Source organism: Dreissena polymorpha, chromosome 2, assembly GCF_020536995.1.
Source record: "Dreissena polymorpha isolate Duluth1 chromosome 2, UMN_Dpol_1.0, whole genome shotgun sequence".
NCBI lineage: Eukaryota > Metazoa > Mollusca > Bivalvia > Myida > Dreissenidae > Dreissena > Dreissena polymorpha.
The window spans coordinates 71,530,044-71,546,459 of NC_068356.1; the positions used below are offsets into that span (position 1 = coordinate 71,530,044).

Here is a 16,416-nt window from a genome sequence, read left to right on the forward strand (position 1 = left end):
TAACTTCGTATATTTCCGAGAATTATCATGAATATTTGTTGTTGTTTTTTTTTCATGTTATTTTTTCTTGAATGAGACATTCAAGAAAAAAGAATAAAATAACTCAAAATAAAATAACAATAGCTTAAAATATCTTTATAAATACTAAATGTAATGTCTTCAAAAAATGTATCAGAAAAAAACATTTTTTTACTGTCTCCGTAGAATGAATATGCAAACAATAATAAAAACTATGTCGTAGCCAATGCTTAGCAATTTTGCTTCAATAATATTTTCTTACACGTTTTATGAAACTGTCATGTTATATAGGGATGTTCTGTATTTACAAGGCGGGTTATTGAGATCTGCGAAGAACTTCTTTGATTGCGCATGAATTACCGCCAAGTGGTAAATCGGACTTTTGGGAATTCATTCATTCGTGGGTTTTTGCAGCCAGCCAATTCTGACTGTCTCAGAAATTTGTATCATTTCTATGGCCTTAGGGCTACGCCCCAGGCCAAAAATGTTTCAGATTCGCACATTTTCTTTGTAGTTTACCCTCGTTCCAGAATCATTTGACATGTCGTACACCGAGCGTGATGTACTTTATATTTTGTTTCTACAGTTTCTGCGTGAAGATTTATTTGTTGTTAATTTAAAGAATTGTAAACAATAGAAAATAATAACGATTGTTAAAGTAACCTTACTACTCAAAATCAACGAAAATTTCGTACAATTGTTCGTAAAATAAAACTAAACAATTAAACATCAGTGTTCCTTATGGCAATTACCGAAATTTCAACGCCAGATGTGGTCTGGTAAAATAGATGTTTGTAGATACAAAATGCTCGTTTTTATTATTGTTTTGCATATCATACGACACATGAACCCTAAAATGGTGTTCGTGTGTCGTATGAATAGATATATTCGCGGAAATTAATTGTGGCCACAAATAAATAAAAACGAGCATTTTGTATCTACAAAAATCTATGTAATCATACCACATCTAGCGTTGAAATTTTGGCTATTGCTATAAGGAACACTGATTGTTAAGGTGGTAACTTTATTTAACGAAATACTTAACGAAATGTTCGTTGATTTTGAGCGTTATAGAGACTTTAACAATCAAGTTACAATGTATACAAATGTACATACAAATGTAACAAAAATTTCTAGAACTTTGCAAAAATTATACGGTCTGCAATATCGAAATATACATATTCATTCACCAAGGCCGCGGTGGTCCACCGCGATCATGGTGGTCCACCGTGAGATCATTTGACATGACGCCTTATCTATGATCGCTCCGCCCACTAGAATTGATCCACCAATCAGCGATCGATTAATCTGGCGCCCTCGTTAGCAACGACCTGTCCGCCATTTTCTAGACAAGCTACATGTTTAGGTTCACTTTTATTCCAACGAGTTTCTTTTGTTTTCCTCTTTAAAAAACGATTAAAAATGGTTAAACGGTGTCAATGGGGATTATGTAACTCGGACAATCGATATACTGAAAGATTAGTTGGTGACATTTAATTTATATCGTTTCCAAAGCCGAAAAGAGATCTTGAGAAGTGTAAGAGATGTATAAATACATGCGGTCGTCACCACGAACAACTGAACGTCAACACTGTCAAAGACAATTATAATATATTTTTATCTGATATACTAGCAGATTTAAATAGTTTATGTTATCGATCTGATTATCACATAATATTTCACTTTTTTAAAAATAGTTTAATCAGTTACTAGGTCAGAAGCGAGGTTCATCTCTCAATAATTTCAATCCCATGGCTGCCTTAGTCTGCAAATCACTGAATCGGGTGTCCATTTCGTTCACAAAAGTGTTAACAAAGGGAGTCATTAGGTTTCTGTGTAGTTTAATTCGGGTGTTGCTGCCTCGATGTTGTCACGCTTTAAGAAAATGATTTAGTTTCATATAGCAAAGTAATTCTTCATTTTTGAGTCTTTTTTAATTTTAAAAAGTATGGATGAACATCAAAGCAGTTAGCCCGATTTGTAAAAAAAAAAATTAATCAAAAAAATAATTGCCATTCATTAAGAGTGCAGTTGAATTTCACTGGCAATAACTTGTTACTCAAAAGATTATCACTCTAAAGAGCTAATACCAATAAAATTCATCAAAGAAATTACCGAAAAAATAGTTATGATTGTCCATTGCGTTCGTCTAAACTCTTTAATTGCTACAAATTGAAATATTGTTTTTCACAAGTCTCATGCGGCAGCCATTTGTAAACATTTATCAATAGCTAAATGTATGGATGAATTTCATTAGTTGAATGTATCTTCTTCAGCCAATCAAATAGCGCAGTTTTTTACTTACAGTCAATGAAGCGTGCACGCTGACGAAGGTTAGATCGTCTGTACACATGCCTGGGGGCTAATCACACAAATCGACAGCTGTTTATGGCTTAATTAGGGACATATGACAGGAAATACACAAGTGGACTGAAACTGTAAGGGGCTCATTTTTATTAAAAATCGTGTCTAGCCAGCCAGCTGGGGGGGGGGGGGGGGCTTTAGCCCCCTAGCCCCCCACCTAAATACGCCTCTGATCTGCATTACTTAAAGAGAAATAAAACCCAGCATGAAGCCTAATTCATGCTGTGTTTTATTACTCTGATAGTAATGCATTTAATTGACATCATACATGTTATTTGAAGGTGGCATGTGATATATTATCTTATTAACGGTATCTACACATTTGCACTTATGTGGTGTCACCAATAAACGCTTTTAATCCACACTAGAAACTCGAATGCCTAGATCTCATTTTTTAAACGAGTTTCGTTTATTTTGTTCGGACTAAAAAACGGAAATGAAATATGGCAAAAACGGTGTAAAAAGGGTTAATGCAACTCTGACATTTGGTATCCAGAAAGACAAGTTAGATGAATTAAATTTATTCCATTTCCAACGCGGCAATGCGGTCTTGACAAGAGCGAGTGGAAGCTTCAAGAATAACCGAGATCCCCTTTATAGAACATTAATTTATTTCACTAACTTGAAATGTCATATAAGCAATAACTAAGCATTATTAAGTATGTATTATGTCACGTGTGCATGTAAAATAATTGAGAATTTTGGTACCAAATTCGTGTAACTTTACGAAATCCCCGTTAAAAATCGCGTTTCTGTGTGTCAGAAACAAGTGAAAACCATTTTGTTATTATTTTAATAAAGACGAATCGATTAATGCTATTGTAAAACAGTTATTATTACTAATATAAGTTAACCAATAAATGCGGTAACTTCGGGGAAGTCGGTACCTGCGCGAGCGTCTGATATTGGTAGCCTTATTAATTTATAATAGCCTGCCCGTATTCCATTTCGTACAACGCTAATTTTATATCAGACAATGTCCAAACTTACTGTGTTATTTTTGCGCTTTAAATTATAGTGATTGATAAATGTCCCATAAGCAATGTTTAATATGATTAATATCAATTTTATACGCAATACCATGTGGGATTGAGGTACCCACCCGGCGTCAGAAAGCGCGTAAAACTTAACCGAATTCCCAGTTATAAAGCGCTATTTTGTGTCAAATACACGGGTAGGGGGGATGTTTCGGTAATAATTTTGTTAATAACACTGGTAAATACCGGTGAAGTGTTAATTTATTGCAAATACCACCATTACACGTAATAACGGGTTCGATTTCGGTAAGCGCGCAAGCGTTTGAGAGCGTGTTTAATGTACCGATTTACTCGTTATAAATAGCTGATGTTCTCTTTAATCGTATATTTTTTGCATTTGCAGAATAACTAAATGGCATCAACCCCTTTACAAGTGTAATATGGTGTTAAACAAGTCCATAAAATCATCCGAAATATCGCGTAAATCTATATGCAGTCTATAGGCAAAGAAGCCATTTTGGTGTTAGCTTGTCTAGGTTTTCTTCCCGCTGAGCCACGTGATTAAGTGGGCGGAGCGATCACTGATAAGGCGTCATGTCAATTTCCCGATAACGCAGAAACTGACACCGCAATTCGCCACGGCGAAATCACCGTGTTCAACAGTGTATCGTGGTGAGATAGTAACTGTCCACTCTGGGCTGAATCACGGTGATGCGATGTGGGTGGCAGAAATCGCGCTAGACGTAGTGTACATGGCAAAATCTGTTAAAAGGCCCCTTTAACAAAAATATCAGTTGTTGTACTTATCTGATACTTGTGCTTTAAATTTAGATATTAAATTTAGATATGTTATGAAATCTTGTATGCGTCATTTGTGGAAAGAAACGAATAAAAGGTAACATTCATTAACTCCGATTCGCTCATCCTGTAATATATACTTATGTCATGTATATCCAAGCTCATATGCAGAATGTGTTGTCTTGATATTAATAACAACGACGCAGTTGCAGTTTTGGCAGAGTATGTTTCATGACATGCTATCTAGTATATTATATGTAAATGGTCTTAGTACCTTCATTAGGACATCATTAAACATGCTTTAAATAAGCCGTTTCGCTACAAAAAAATGTAATTTAAAATTGTTTAAGATCGTGTACTAAAATCCATCTGTTGGGTGACTCGAAAACTGGAAAATGTATGGTCATATAGACTGTACTCATCAGACATATCGAATTATTGTCATATCTATCTTTCACATTTATACAAAACCACAACCATATTCCAAAGGGATAAAAATATTTCGATAATTCTTTTTTAATTTACGCCAGTGCATACATTTTTATGTATCGCCTGCTTACTATAACAGTATTTCACAGCGAATTCTGCATTTCTGACTCATTAAATAGAGTGTGTTATATCTGGTAAAAAGTGTCGAGTAATCTGGAATACAAGTGCCATTGTCATTGAGATGGTCGGTAAACGAAGTTTCAATGAAAATTCGGCATCCGACTCTTTAAACATTTGAATTTCCTAAAATACGTTAGTAAACTAAAATGTAACATGTTGTAACATAAATGGACATATTGATCTTTTATTTGGAATAGTTGGCACGTTCTTGATTTATTTCAACGTATTTTTATTTTCTTGAAATACGTACTGATCATCTAAATCATGATGATTATCGATGGAATTTTATCATTTTTTTGTATAAAATCCACCGTTTTTCCACGAATTTCTTTCTTCGCAATTTGAAATACTATACCATTAATCGACCAAACAATGTTTCGTTTCTGAACATCAAATGAACAGAACATAAATGCAAAAAAAAACCTGAAGAACTCGCCGCTCGCGCGTGGCTTTTGTTATTCTCTGTTATCGAAGTGCCATCTGTTATCATAGTATCCGCGTACCCGGCGTGTTCATAGTAGTATAGTGCAGCTGTCGTAAATATAAGTAGTTAATGTTTTTTATGGCACCAGCCATGATAACGTAACTTAAACTGGTAGTGAGCAGTATGCACACTTAAGTTGAGAGTTTGTATGACATTTTTATCTTGTAGGGAGCTAATGTAAGGAATAAGGCGTTTTAACGTGAACACTAAAGGTTTTTCAAAACAGTGTGTTAATCATAGGAACGTATTGTAAACAAACTGGTGAGTTACCATTTGATTTAATTTCTTTTCAACAAGTTCATTAAAAGATTACAGTGACAATATTTAAACTCGTTTCGTTGATCAAATTAAAAAAAGGAAATATATTTCATTTGGCGGGAGAGTCAGGGCCGTACCCAGGATTTTTTTACTGGGGGGGCCAAACCGGGGAGGGTTTGGGAGGGTCCCCCCTCCCTATATATATATATATATATATATATATATATATATATATATATATATATATATATATATATATATATATATATATATATATATATATATATATATATATACTTTTTGAATTTGGCACTGTAAGGTGAGTTTTAATGCTTATAAAAAACGCATTTTGTGATATGAATTAATGGCATATAACATAAATCAGCACATTTCGGAAGTCTTAAACTTAAAACATTGGTGTGAATTCACAACAATATTAAAAGATTTAGATTTCCGAAACTTACAGGTTTTAACTGACAATTATCCACATCAACTCTCGTATTGGTTCCACCATTTTTTTTACAAATCAATAACGTCACAGGTTTTTTTAAATCTGATTTTTTGGGAAAGACCTGGTCATTTTTGAGGAAAAAAAAATGCGCGAAACGTCTAATATTTGGGGGAATTAATGAAAGTCTTAAATAATCAATTTAACATATTGACTGTTTTCAAACAAATTCAAAGAAAGAGATGATTTAATTATACAATATTTTTCTACACTGGATCAGGTTAACTTATATAATGAGATCAATTTGTTGTTTCAATTTTCATTTTTTTACCAATGAGCCATTAATAGGTTGATATTACTCAATTCTCGGTACTCAATTATTTTAAATACTGAATTCTGCCAAATTCTTATCTATAGCTCGGCAAATTTATTAATCTGTTTTTCTTTTAAACAAACATGTTAACTATCTCATCGTTGTCTTTTTCAGTGATTTCCTTTCAAAAATTATAAATACTCAGTTTTAATACCTTTGTCAGTGTTTTTGTTCCGGTTTAAATTCAGGGCCCTATTCTCAATGCAAAAAGTATATATTGGGACCTAAAAATTCCCAATGAAAGGTTTAAAAAAAACTTTTAGAAGGGAAAAATACGTTTAGGGCCTTCTCAAAGAAGAAAAAAACTTGCGACGGCAATTATCAGACCATAGTCTACGAACTCCTGTAGCAGTTGCTTCCATTCGCTGCACGTATCATAATACATGTTACATCAACCATCGATAGATGGAGCATTCATGATCACAATGGGGGACTGATCGGGGATGTGTGTACAAGGCGATAAGTAAACATTGCCTAGAGGCTTATCTCGATTGGCGAGCGTTAATACCCTTGTTTATCAGGGACAATAAAACATAGCTGCTCTTTTGTTTTGAGGGAAAGTATACTGTGGACCCTTGCACGAGAGAAAAAATTGCAGTGGGCCGATTATTAAAAAAAAAATCATAGTTCATCAGCCAGCTGGGGGGGCCCGGGCCCCTGGGCCCATGGCCTGGGTACGGGCCTGATCTGAGTTCATATGTTCGCATGCTAGCTGGTGGTCGTTTTCAAGTGAAAACAAGAAACACACGCTGACACTGTATCGTACTCATGCTAAATGAATTTCTCATTTAATATCAGTTTAGTGGAATAACCTGTATAACAACTGTATTGCCGTAGGAAAGGTAAATACAAGTCTTTATTATATCATTAATAAAAGTGTGTTGAATAAAAGTAAGATACACACATTCACACACTGCAGCTGATGTAAATGCAAAAGCGTGCTTTCAGCGCGTTAAACGCGTTATATGATCCAAAACTCCATTGTTTAATCAGCAGCATGCTGCAATCCGATATGCAAGCAGGTAATAAATGTCAGAAATGGAAAATGGATATGACTCACCTGCATCATTCGATGCAAATCTAGCAATGTTAAACCAGGTCAGGGCAATATTGGTTGCACTAACATAATACATCATCAAGCATGACTGGTTTTGATTTCGCATTTAAATGCGCACATGCACTCAAGTTATAAGTGAAAAAACCCATTTCATTGCCATGGTTATGCATGCTGCATCTTTGTTCAGAAACTTAAAAAATATAAGCATTTTAATATCCAAATGCACAGAAAATGTATTCGCATATATAAACCATGTGTGTCTTGGTTTTAAATCAGTACAAACACAATGCTACTGACATTCAATTTTCCTGCTATATTTCTTATTGCAATGGATGTTAATATTTTATAATTTTGGTTTTAAGTAATGCCGAAAATAAACGGTTGAAGACAATTAACAATCAATGACTCAATTTTTGTAAGAAAGACTGATGGAACAAACTTGTGAGAGATCGCAAACCTTCGCTTTTTCCAACAAAATTAGTTCATAGAGAGAAACAACAAAAGCAGCTGATTCCGTATATTTGGCTGGTTATTATTATTTTGAACGAAATTGAGAAGAAAAAATGCCCGATACATTTTGCATAACTGAAAAGATCAATAAAAGGAAGCATAATAACCAACATTATATTGTATTATTGGTTGATGAATTATTTGTTACAAATTCCTAGTTGCTGTTACAACGACGTAGCGCATTTAAACAACCCGATATCAATTTCAATCGCTTAAATATGAAAACCATGCATAGTACATGTTATGCGCTTACTGGTTTAAGGTGTCGGTTTGTGGTGGATAATTCAATCAATGCCATATAATATATTTATGAAAGGTTACTACAGCGAAGACAAGCTCGGTAAAGTGTATTGGTCTACTATTTGTTTTACCCATATTTTTTTTATCCGAAACATTCCATGTGTAAAAGGCGTAATAAACATGCCATTGTTGGATTAGGTTACGCATGCGCAAATTATTTCCTTCTTTTTTATATATAGAATTCGCAATCTTTGAATTCAAATTTCACCATGACCAAGCGTATAGCCAATATATCACTATACATGACTGGAAAGGTGGTTTCATAAGCTTCCAAAAACTGCATTAGAAAAAAATCCATACGTTGTAACTCAAAATAATTACCTTACAACATATGCACCGGTTTTGACAGACACCGGCAAACATCATGCCCTACAATTGAGGCTGGCAACCCCAACATACAAAGAAATGCACAAATCAGGCCTTTTGCCCTGTGACTTACACATGTACCTTTAAACTGATATCAAAACGTATCATTTGAAATGCATGTTTAAAATCGTATGCACCAGGGCCTGCATCATGTGTGCTTAGTAGCAAACTGACTGCATGTTACCCCCCAATGGGTATGTAACCATTACGCTGAAAAGTTTAAACTAATCGTGTTATGACTGAACACAGGCTCCTCTTCCGTGAGGTTAAACAATTACCATCCGGTTCGCCTTATTAACTACACTCAACCCACCGAGTCCATTTTTAAAGGCAGAAAAAGGACGTTTATCTCCCAATCGATAATAATTGTTTGCCTTTCAAAACATTCGTCTCCATCGTTATCGTGCATTTGTATCACATGAAAGCGTCTTTATCTGACCTTGACAAATAACTTCAAAACATAAAGGCATTCATTTCAAGCCTCATCTGCTTGAACAAGATCAAAGGCGCGATAATAACGTTTCCCGCCTAGTTCTGCTTTGCTGTTAAGCAGGAACAACGCTCCCTATATACTGCTGCGTAAACAGCACCTACGAAGATAATGCTGATTTAGTAGGATCAGCAATAACGCAATTTATTTCGCTTGCGAACAACTAAGGTTAGTACCACGCGTTTCACGCCAGTTCTCTCTTAACTACGATAAACCTGATAACTGCCGCTTCTGCCGCATCCGCGCGCGAGAGAGTTTTCATTCACAAATGGAAACATAATAGTATATCGCAATACTCCACATCATGTGGTTTAAAAATTAATGTTAACAAAACTTAAGTATGTATATTTGAAAAGCGTAAGAGTCGACATAATTTTCAGTGGACTATTTTTTATCAAATCATTGAAATTGTTGACAGTTTCAGCTACTTAGGTGTAAAATTGCATTATACAGGTAATATGCGATATGCTGTCAAAGCTCTCTCTGATCAAGCCCTGAAAGGATATCATGGTCTTCTTTGCTTATTTAATAATGTTTAAATGGATGTTAAGACTAAATTATATCTATTTCATTGTTTGATTTTACCTATTCTGCTGTACGGCTCAGAAATATGGGGAATATATATCTTTAAGGAAATAGATGCCTTACATTTTAAATTTTTGAAAATAATTCTTGGTGTAAAACAGTCAATATCAAATATGACTGTATTAGGTGAAACCGGCAGATATTCATTAGCAGTATTATGTAAAGAACGAGCTCTTAAATTTTATATAAAAATAATGAATAATATAGACTCCATTATGTATAGAGTGTTCTCAAATCAACGAAATATTAATACCTTTTGCTGGTTTAAAGCAAGCAAATCCTACTTTGATTGTCTGGGGAATTGTGATCTTTTTGAAAATCCTAATGTCAACATTAATTTTGCCTCAGTGAAATAACGGAAACGTGACCAGTTCCAACTAGCATGGTTAGAATCCATATCAAATATGCCTAAGTTATCTTACTTCTGTAAATTTAAAAGTACTTTTGAATATGAAGACTATTTAGACTATGTATCACATGAAAAAGCAAGAATATCCCTTACTAGACTTCGTCTGAGCTCTCATAACCTAGAAATTGAAACAGGTAGATACAGAAATGTAGGTCGCAGTAATAGAGTGTGTAGATTATGTTCATGTAACACTATTGAATCTGAATACCATTTCTTATTATGTTGTACTGCTTTTACTGACATAAGGAAACAATACCTAGTAAGTACTTCCTGGCCGTTTATGAAAATGTTTATTAATTTCATGTCATCTAGGTCTGAACGAAACATCAGAAGAGTTGCTAAATATTGTCATAATGCTATGATTTTAAGCGATGCATTGCTTGCTGCGTGAACTTTGAATATACTTACTTGATGTATATATTATAATCAAAGTACTGACAGTACTGGTTTGACGATGCTTTTGAAGAGGATTGATATAAAAGCATCTATTTAAGTTTATCTACATCACCACACTTGTGTATGTGGGTACGAAAATTTTGGGTAGGAAAAAAATGGGTACGAAAATTTTGGGTACAACAATTATGCCAAAAAAAATTAAGAACGTAATAAGATTTGGTTACGAAAAAAAATTGGGTAGGAAAAAAATTGGGTACGAAAAAAAATTGGTTACGAGCAAAAATTTGGGTACGAAACAAAATTGGGTACGAAAAAAAATGGGTACGAAAAATGTAGGGTACGAAATAAAAATTGGGGATACGGGGATGTAGTACCCGTGGGGAACTTGATCCTTTCAGCGAAACTGGGAGGCGGGTTACATTCTCGATCAAATATAACAAGAAATATCTTTTAAAAGATATTGGACGTGTATTTTCTGTACCACTTATCTGAAAAAACTGTCTGTTACAGTAAAACGTTTGTGGGTTATAACATTACGTTTCAGCATATAAATTCAAAACTTGACATGCTCTTAAATTACACCATGCTCTTTAATTTCACATGTATATCATACCAAATGTTATATTTCGTTGTTTCCTTTCCTATGTTAATGATGCTTTGTGTACGGACGTGATTTCACAATCCCATGTGCATGAACATATACTTTTTCTCTTTTGATTATTGTTCTTTTTCTCTAATTCAATAAGCTTAGACATGTTTGTTCGTTAAGTACGGCAATAATTTCATGATGATTCCCGATCGAAAGTGGGTATAGGCACATAGTCGTAAGAGCACTTGAATACGTGAGTTCGCCCATGAACACATGGTAAGGTTAACTAAATCTCCGCGATATGACCTAATATGTGTTTAAAACAGCAAACAATATCCAACAAACGAATGAATTGTCAAACATAGTATTTGCACACAATATGATATGGCTATTATGCTGTTTATATACCATAGTCGCTACAACGTTTACAAATAGCAGGTTCGAAATAATGCATTTTCTTTACACTCATGATCGCGTTGAAAGTTAATTATACACGTTTTAATTCGCAATTTATTTACTGAATCACGACAAATGTCAAATACAATACAGAAAATGCATATTGTTTCATTGATCTATAAACATATAATGGATTGAAAATAACTGATTTAAAATTAATGTTTTCAAACTATTGTTAAATCTTTTCCCAGAATAAGCTGTCCTATTTATAGCTGAGCTGCCTATACCTTTATCGATGATAATCAGCGAGGTATGCCGATTAGAAAAATCGAGCTATCTCAATCGGACTGACTCGGTCTTTTACATAGGTTGCCATTGTGAAGATTTTTTTTCATTTTTTCATGATATGATAACTTAGACGATGCTTCGCAGCATCGTCAAAAATAGTCATATAATATGCAGGTTTATTTATGTATGACCGTGTGTTTATATATGATACTTGTCTTTGTGTCTTGGCCATAATCTTAATAATTTTTGTAAATGGCCCAAGGCAAAACACCGACCTGCACTTGATCCAATGACTCGAATTACATTTAAAATTATCAAAGATTAAATGAGTAAAGGAAAAGCCAAATTGGTGTAAAAAAATACCGTATGGCAATTAAAACACCGACCCGTCTTGATCAAATAACTCGAATTACATTTAAAATGATCAAATATTAAATGAGTAAAAGCAGAGCCGACTTGGTGTGAAAAACAAAAAAGATCTTATGGTTATAATCACGTTGTCCAATCAAAAAAGCCTTAGAAAATGCGTATCGTATGGTCCAAACTTTAATTAATTACTCAATATTAAATCAGGTATCATACTTAAATAAATGTTTTTGGTAATTCGCCCTCATTTAATTGAAAATATATTAATTGCTACACTCATCAAGTAAATCTCTGTCCACGCAAAATGCCACCTTCGCCTTCCGCTGCTTGGAAGTATTTCACGAGATCATCCGATAAGAAGTCGCCGATCCGAGTGACTTTTAAACGTGGAAAAAGCTTTAAAAGACTGACTGTTTAGTCTGTTAAACAGGTTCAATTTGTGTCGTGGCTATGTAAATAATTCGTTTTAGTTCATTTTAAATCATATTTAAGTCTAACTGTTTTGTCATGTAATTATTTTGTCGTCATGTAAATATTATGTTTCTCGTTCTATTGTTGATGAACAATATTATAAGTTTAAAAACAGTTTTTGTCATTCAATTTTAATAATAAAAAGTAATCAACAAAATCAGCTTCGAATTAGCGACGGCAACGCTGTGTCAATATTTAGTCACTTCCGGTGAACTTCCGGTAAAAACGAAAGTAAAATTCATGGAGTAATGGTACGGTAAACAAAGTTGATTTTTTTCCAACTGATATTGACCGAATATCCGAATATTCGTTTGGAAGGGTGACCGAATATTCGAATACCAAAATCGGTATTCGTTGCCATCCCTTATATTTAAATATGTTCAAATACTAAAATATTTCATTGATATACGCAGTAGCTACGTGGATTATTAAACAAGTTCAGTCCTTATAAATATCTAAATGCACCGGTACATTGCTTAACGCCTAAAACAGCTTCAACTGATACCCTTTATTTGTTTAAGATTGTTAAGGAGTTTAAAACACAAAGGGAACAAAGCATCACGCGCTCAACAAGAAACAAATTAAAATAGTTATGTTCATAAATACAATTATCAATAATGAAACCGTAACCGGTATGCAATTAAGCCGCCCTTTTCAAAACATGTCAATCGAACTCTGCCTTCGTTTCTACATAGACATTACAATCTCGTGTATAACGCACTGATTCATCGTTTATGTTCAACACCTTATTTAAGCTGTATTTAAATCTGCTTGAAACGGTTAATTTAAAAACTCACTCGTACTGATTGTTGCAGTATAATATCTTTTGTAATACTTGTATCGCTTCAGCGGATCTAAAAAATCTGCTTGAAACGGTTAATTTAAAAACTCACTCGTACTGATTGTTGCAGTATAATATCTTCTGTAATACTTGTATCGCTTCAGCGGATCTAAAAAAATGATCACACTTGAACATGCACGGTGTTATGAGCATTAATCCGGGTGAATACACATTTCGCAATGCATTACTATGTCAAATCGATTTTTTTTTGAGATAATCTGTTTGAAGACATTGACAATGATGGGTTTAAAGGCGCGCAGTTTGCTTGTACGTTGAATATTTTTGCGACAGAGATTGAGTTACTGTACACGTTCTAATTAATTTGGCTTATTTCGTTCTAACCGTAAGTTACCACAACTATTTGTTTTTAATATTATAGGTTAAATACGAACAGTTGTGTTATTTTTGTTAGTTCTTAATGTGTCTTACTTTTAACTGAATGGTTAACGTGTTTAACATATAATAAGTTACTCTTTCACCCAAGATGTGCTTTGTTACATACTCAACAGCAATCCAATACGGGTCAATTTAAGAATAGAAACTGGATATCCGTAGGTTTCATCAATCTCAATGCTTTAGTGAAGGCAGTATCTAGATGTTTATTTCATTAACGTAACCACAGCTATCACAATTTTGGTCTGGCGGAAAACCGAACTTAACGTGCATAGTCATTTTACCTCTCTTTTTCCACATACCACATTTATTAACCTAGTTTAAGGATTTTTTAAGTTGTCGAAGGATCCAGATTATAATTTAATCTCATTATGTAACAAAAGCAACCCTAATTTTGAACGGCGAAAACACCAATTTACATCCATATTGCCAGTCTGATAATATATCAACATACAAATAATCATGAACTGAGCTTTAGTACTTTTAACCAGAATCAAGAATTCAAATTTTAGTTTCTCTTAATTTTGTAACAATACATGTTGCAAAGAAAACATTTATCGGACAAAACAAATGGTAAACGTGTATATTGCGAGTATGACCTTATAATCACATACCTTAGTTCATCAACCTAGATAATGATCTTTTTAGCTCACCTGTCACGAAGTGACATGGTGAGCTTATGTGACCGTGTGATGTCCGGCGTCCGTTGTGCGTGAGTGCGTGTGTGCGTGCGTGTGTCCGTCAACAATTTGTTTGTGTAGACAGTAGAGGTCAAAGTTTTCATCCAATATTTATGCAATTTGGTCAGAATGTTTATCTTGATGAAATCTGGGTTGGGATTGTATTTGGGTCATCTGGGGTCAAAAACTAGGTCACTAGGTCAAATAATAGAAAACTATTGTGTTGATAATTGAGGTCACAGTTTTCATCCAATCTTTATGAAATTTGGTCAGAATGTTTATCTTGATGAAATATGGGTTGGGATTGTATTTGGGTCATCTGGGGTCAAAAATTAGGTCACTAGGTCAAATAATAGAAAAACCTTGTGTATACAATAGCGGTCACATTTTTCATCCAATCTTTATGAAATTTGGTCAGAATGTTTATCTTGATAAAATCTGGGTTGGGATTGTATTTGGTTTATCTGGTGTCAAAAACTAGGTCACTATGTCAAATAATAGAAAAACATTGTGTAGACAATAGCGGTCACAGTTTTCATTCAATCTTTATGAAATTTGGTCAGAATGTTTATCTTGATGAAATCTGGGTTGGGATTGTATTTGGGTCATCTGGGGTCAAACACTAGGTCACTAGGTCACTATGTCAAATAATAGAAAAACCTTGTGTAGACAATAGATGTTATAGTTTTAATTTGATCTGTGTCTGTCATTCATTGCGTGTCCCAAAACTTTAACCTTGGTTAAAGTTTTGCAATAACTTTTGCATTATTGAAGATAGCAACTTGATATTTGGCATACATGTGTAACTCACTAACTCATGGAGCTGCACATTTTGAGTGGTGAAAGGTCAAGGTAAAATATATGGCTTTAAAGCGGCGCAATAGGGGGCATTTTTTTTATAAACACATCTCTTGTTTATCTTGAAAAACAAACCTAGAGGTCACAGTTTTCATCACGTCTTAATGAAATTTAGTCAGAATGTATTAATTAATGAAATCTGGGCCAGTGGCTTGGGATTGTATACGGGTCTGATAGAATTTAAGTTTATGTGGCAATGTTAGTCAGATAAGCGATTCAGGGCCATCTTGGCCCTCTTGTTTAGTTATCGCAGGATCCATAATTTAGTGTTTAAATGTATCTAAAACCATTGCAGTTAAATATTTTGCCGACGAACGAACTTAAATTACGTTCAAAGTTCACAGACTACGTTTTATGAATGTCGAAAGTGTTTTTTTTGTATTATCACATGATAAAGGTGTTATAGGCGTTAAACGGACGTAAACAACTCAAATAACGTCAATGTTTTCCATATAACCTGCTATCCACACCCAAATTTTGGAGTCATCGTAGGTTCATATGCTTGTGTTCAAATATATCTGTAACCATATCGTTTGTAAATGTATTCGACGAAATTACTGGAATAAGGTACATATTTTTCATATTACTTCCTATCCAACATATTATTACCTATCAGCACAACAAGTTCATCAACCTAGCTTAAGTACTCTCTGAATAATTGCAGAATCTAGACTTTATCTTTTAATTATTTATGTTACCACAGAAACTATTATTATTTTCTGACAGACACACTTAAATTACATGCGTATTTCAAATGTCACCATCTTTCTCTCTACCACGTGAAGTTAATCCTTTTTGAGTTATTGCAGGATCCAGATTTATTTTCAAATACTTATTTGAACATTTCAAGTAATTTTGACTAATCACTTGGGGCTGACGAGGTCAAAGCCTAGTTTGTTTGTATACGTCGTCGGGTATATGTTTTGCTACGAAACATTGTGTCAATACACTACTTAATCAGGCGAGTTTCATCTTTACTGGTATTAATGGATTAGAGAACGAAACATCCCGTAATGGTAGGTACTTATTTTCAATAACAAACTAATTACAAATGCGCGTAGTTGCAACCTTTACATTGATTATGAGCAAAAT

General features: G+C 34.1%; 1 long non-coding RNA gene across 1 annotated transcript in view; it reads left to right on the forward strand.

Moving 5' to 3' along the window:
• The first annotated feature begins 5,342 nt into the window (after positions 1 to 5,342).
• The window catches only part of LOC127870304 (uncharacterized), a 29,428-nt gene continuing 18,354 nt past the window's right edge, over positions 5,343 to 16,416 (forward strand). The window contains exon 1 of the long non-coding RNA XR_008044747.1: positions 5,343 to 5,511. This is a non-coding gene — a long non-coding RNA (uncharacterized LOC127870304). The remainder of the gene's footprint in view (positions 5,512 to 16,416) is intronic.